The sequence below is a fragment of the Sinocyclocheilus grahami genome, unplaced genomic scaffold, assembly GCF_001515645.1.
Source record: "Sinocyclocheilus grahami isolate Dianchi unplaced genomic scaffold, SAMN03320097.WGS_v1.1 scaffold160.1, whole genome shotgun sequence".
NCBI lineage: Eukaryota > Metazoa > Chordata > Actinopteri > Cypriniformes > Cyprinidae > Sinocyclocheilus > Sinocyclocheilus grahami.
The window spans coordinates 1778411-1783882 of NW_015505339.1; the positions used below are offsets into that span (position 1 = coordinate 1778411).

At 35.9% G+C, this 5472-nt stretch overlaps 1 protein-coding gene across 1 annotated transcript in view; it reads right to left on the minus strand.

The window, feature by feature from the left end:
* The window catches only part of LOC107592856 (voltage-gated potassium channel subunit beta-2), a 187737-nt gene that overhangs the window by 177853 nt on the left and 4412 nt on the right, over nt 1-5472 (minus strand). The window lies entirely within an intron of this gene.

Here is a 5472-nt window from a genome sequence, read left to right on the forward strand (position 1 = left end):
ATATATATATATATATATATATATATATAGGTGTTTAGTATCATTGAGATCATATTATAGTTTTTGTTCATTCAATTAGCCTAAAACATAGGAGTTTGTTAATACTAGAGATGTACCGATCGATCGGCCAGGGATCAGAATCGGACGATTTTCCTGATGTTCAGCCCGGATCGGTGATTGGTCCGTCTGTCTCACTTCTTTCTGTTTCCGAGCCGATCCGTTTTGTTACCAGTGGCACAGGCAATAACATCAGCCGCGCACTCTCACTCTCATCTCTCTGACGACCCCTTCTCTCTCACACACGTCTCATTCGCTCCGGTTAAATAGAGGTTGTATTGCGCATTATTTTAGTCATTCCCGCAGGTTTCGCGCTTATACCAAACGCGCACGCCCCACCACTGATCTATATTAGTGGAGCGCACAAGCCATGCTCAGTCTCAAACAGCTTGTGAGCCACAAATATCAAAATGAATGTCTAACTGCACTAAACTTTCAAATACATAAACTGTCAAAATGCCCGTCTTGGCGAGTATCCAGTTAAACACAGTCAGTTTTGGAAAAAAGAAAGAGAACGCATGTTGTGCAACAGTATATTGGTTCCATGGATAAACTCTTAAAGGGACCGCAGTCCAATATTCCTGCTGCTGTCTGTCATGTTAATCAAAGAACAAAAGACAAAGAAAATCACTTTCTGCTCTTGACTGAATATGTTTTATAACTTTAATGGTAAGAATTAATCTGTATTTAATTTTTACAATGAAGACTACAGAAATTAAAGTATCATAAAACACTGGATGTGTTATTTTACATTTGATTACTTTAATTTCTGTAGTATTTCTTACCTGAATAAAAACTTACTTATCCTGAAAAACTTAGTTTCATAGCTCTCTTTATTCTATTGCATTTATTTGTGCTGTTGTCTATCTTTAATAAAAATAAAACTTTGCATTAAAGAAAAGTAGATTTTTGTTTGTAAATGCGGTCAATTATAGTTCTTAGAAAGAAAATCTAATCGGCAATTGGAATCTGCAAAAAATATATAATCGGCCAGTGCATTCAGGCTATACATTTTTTACCAGTATGATTACAAATATCTGATCTTGTAAGATGTGCTTTACACAGAGTGCGTGTGATCGTGAAATCGAATGTGAAAGTAAACAGTGCAAACACTCATTCAAAAATATTTAAATACACCACATCCTGAGAGAAGCTCCCTGGGTGTGCCAAAATTATATACAATATTAAAATATTTAAAGGTGTGGACATGAAAATCGCGGGAGCGAAACACATATTGCGGGAGCATGCGGCAATGGTCAGAGATTCAGCGGGAGTGGGATTAAGAAAACAGCCAAATCCCGGACATGTTGGACAATTAAGAAATCCCGGCCAGACGCATTTTTGTAGGTCCAAAAAGAGGACATGTCCGGGGAAAAGAGGACGTAGGCCTATGGGTCACCCTAATTTATAATTATTGCTAATCGATGTAGTCTCAACAACCTGGAGCTCAACACGCTCAAAACTGTGGATGTAATTCTAGTGAAGATATTTAACATAGCCTTGACCTTGAAGAGATACAGCAATAAAGAACGTGCTGAGGGGAATTACTAAGTAATTTTTTCTCATTTTACTGTAGGTAATCCATCCATATTGCAATGGAAATTTAGGAATTGCATTTGCACAATTGCAAACCACAAGGACAAAGTACACAAGAACATAATTATTATAATGATGAGCATCGCACCATCTGACAGGTTTCTAATTAACCCCTGCGACTGAAAATGTCACAGAGACAAAATATGACAAATTACAGCAATCAACTATCCATAATATTTCAGAAAACACTGGAGATTCATGTCACTCAAGAAAGCTTCAATGACATTAAGAGCATTCAAGGACAGTTGAGAGGCACTCAAGGTCACTTACACTAAATTAATAAAATAATACAATTTTGAATAAAAAGAAAAAAAATTAATAAATCGAACTCATTCTGAAGCAGTACAAATGTGCTCTGTACAATGGATAAATGTTTTCTATTCACTATTCCATTTCTGAAAAAAAGGTTTTATGTTTCTAGGAAAGAACCGTAAAACTATTAAACGTGTAATATAAACCTAAATTGAAACCTGAAGTTTTTCTTCCATTCGGTATTCTAAGTGCTGACTTCATTCTAACCAACAGATATGGTTTAAAAGGGAAGATCCAATCAGGGAAGTCCCTGAAGGGTCTCATAATTGTATCATTTAACCAATGACTCGGTCTGGCTAATAGTGCTACTCTTTGCCAGAGTCCAGCCACCAGCTCTCTACTGTACAGCTACTCAAGCAGGAAAATGTGCTGCAAAATATGCCAATATTCTAGAAATGTCTTTGAGGAAGAGAGGAGGAATTCATTGCCCATCCTTTCTAGATGAAAGCATCACTGAAATGAATTCAGTGTTATAGGACCAGCATTTTCTAATAATATGAACTCTGAAACAATTTGCATTCGTCAAGGCATGGCTGCACAATTATGGCAAAAATAATAATCATGATTATTTTCATTAATATTGAGGTCACGTTTATTTAACATTATTACATAACAATTTTATTTAATTACTTATTGACTTTGGAAACATTCTGCATTTATTGTAAAAACAGCATTTTCTAATAATATGAACTCTGAAACAATTTGCATTCGTCAAGGCATGGCTGCACAATTATGGCAAAAATAATAATCATGATTATTTTCATTAATATTGAGGTCACGTTTATTTAACATGATTACTTATTGACTTTGGAAACATTCTGCATTTATTGTAAAAACATAAAATGAATATACACACACACACACACACACACACACACACACACACGTATACTTACATGGATTTAAAACACAGAACAAAACAAGACATAATCGTTGGAAGCCAAAACCATAATTGATAAAAAAAGATTAATTGCACAGCTCTAGTCGTCTACACAAGCTATTCAGATTATTATATATCACAAGCACAGTGATACCAGCAATGCTCTTTGTGCTGCATTTGTGTGTAAGAATGTTACTCTCTTGTTTGAATGACTCCTGGCAATACTCTAGTCCAAAATGCAGCTTGTTAAAAGAAAAGTAAGACAGTGGTTTCTATTTATACACTGGTTTGCAGCGCTGCAGCGGAACGGCGCAGAGGCCAGCAAAAGAAAATCAAGATGTGCTTGCATGCAGCCTGTGAGGAGAATTCTTGCCTTTTTACTTCACCTTCCTCTTCCTGCACTCGAGTTGAACAGCACATTCACACGTGGCTTGAGGGGCGGTCTCAAATAACTGCAGCCCATTTGAAGTGTGAAAACGGTGGAGGCCAACTTTTGTTCCATTTCATGACAAAGCAAGTGCATTTCTCAGATGGCCAAAGGAAGTCGCCCAGACAGTTCAGAGTGATTGTTGTACATATTTAACTTTTGGCCATTAAAAAAATGATTCCTGAAAATACCTATTTTAGTAACTTTATACAGCATTCTATATAGAGCTGCACGATTCTGGATAAATTGAGAATCACGATTTTTTTTTTTGTCTCAAATAGAGATCACGATTCTGAACTAAACAAAATAATGTGTGACAAAATATTATTTCTGCAACCTATTTAAAAGTGTTTAATTTATTTGAATGAATTATGAAACATTTTAATATACACTACCAGTCAAAAGTTTTTGAACAGTAAGAAATTATATAAATTAATACTTTTATTTAGCAAAGATCCTTTAAATTGATCAAAAGTACGATAAATACATTTATAACATTTCTAAAGATTTCTATTTCAGATAAATGCTGTTCTTCTGAACTTTCTATCAAAGAAACCTGAAAAAAAATCTACTCCGCTGTTTTCAACATCATAATAATAATAAATGTTTTTTTAACCGCAAATCAGCATATTAGACTGATTTCTGAAGGATCATGTGACACTGAAGACTGGAGTAATGATGCTGAAAATTTAGCTTTGAAATCACAGGAATTAATTACATTTTAAAATACATCCAAATAGAAAACAGTTATTTTAAATTGTAAAAATATTTCAAAATGTTACTGTTTTTGCTGTACTTTGGATCAAATAAATACAGGCTTGGTGAGCAGAAGAGACTTCTTTAAAAGACATAAAAAATCTTGTCACGGAATTTATCAGTTTGGATGAATTAATCAAAAGTAGGTCAGTACACTTATAGAGTCGCAATATGGACTAGTATCTGTGAATATTCAGCCACAAAAATACTGTTTACATATGAATCCAGCATGTTCTGCGTGTCTCAGTGTATGTAAATGGCACAGACCAGCGGTTTTGTTTTCTACACAAAGTGTGCAACGCTCGCGCTGATTTCAGCTTCTGTTGTCTCACTACATGAGGACATAAATACATGAACAACATCTCCAGAACTGCTCTTGGATGAATTAATCAAAAGTAGGTCAGTACACTTATAGAGTCGCAATATGGACTAGTATCTGTGAATATTCAGCCACAAAAATACTGTTTACATATGAATCCAGCATGTTCTGCGTGTCTCTGTGTATGTAAATGGCACAGACCAGCGGTTTTGTTTTCTACACAAAGTGTGCAACGCTCGCGCTGATTTCAGCTTCTGTTGTCTCACTACATGAGGACAAATACATGAACAACATCTCCAGAACTGCTCTGACTCCCTCTAAGAGTCACTTCATGAGCATTTGACAGTTTCATTGGAGTAAAACTTTCGTCACATCATTTACATAGGCTACAGAAATTTAAAAGTTCCTCATGGCAACCCGTCAAGATATAAATTCGGGTTAGCTTAATAAATTCGGGTTACTTTAAAGAAATTATAAGAAATATATTACTGTGGTGCAGTATGATATACATACTACTCGGGGTTTAAAGTTTTCCGTCGCTACGACAGATTTCCGTCAATTGAAAAAAAAAAATGAGGGGAAAAGAAACATGTAGCACATTGTTATTGTTCTGCCGGTGTTCTGACGATTTGTTGGTAGCATAATCTGATAGGTAGCATTATTTGTCAGAACACCAGCACACCAAACCTCCTCCCCGCCACGGCTGCAGCTTCTCACTGACAACATAACGCCGCTCGCATCATTCACAGTCGGGTTATTAGCAGAGAACACAGAGCAGGTCTTGAATTTCAGGCGCAGGATTGCGGCTATTAATAATAATTCTACTCATTCCCACAGGTCCCGCATTTATAACGCGATGACAGATGACGGATCTTATCATTTATACATGCTTTTGAGTCTTGAGAACTCTCATTTTCTGTGCACCCACAGATCGCGACAAGGAGAGTGACAGATTGTAATAATTATTCAAGGAGTTTGCAAATGTGATATTGATTTAATGCAACAGTTCAATAAACACGTACGCCTGATTTTGCTCCATTTCATCAACAAAAATTGTTCCAAATAAAGTAACAGCTCAGCCGCTTCACATCTCTAAAAGCAAACACAGCGGTGTTTCATTCATGA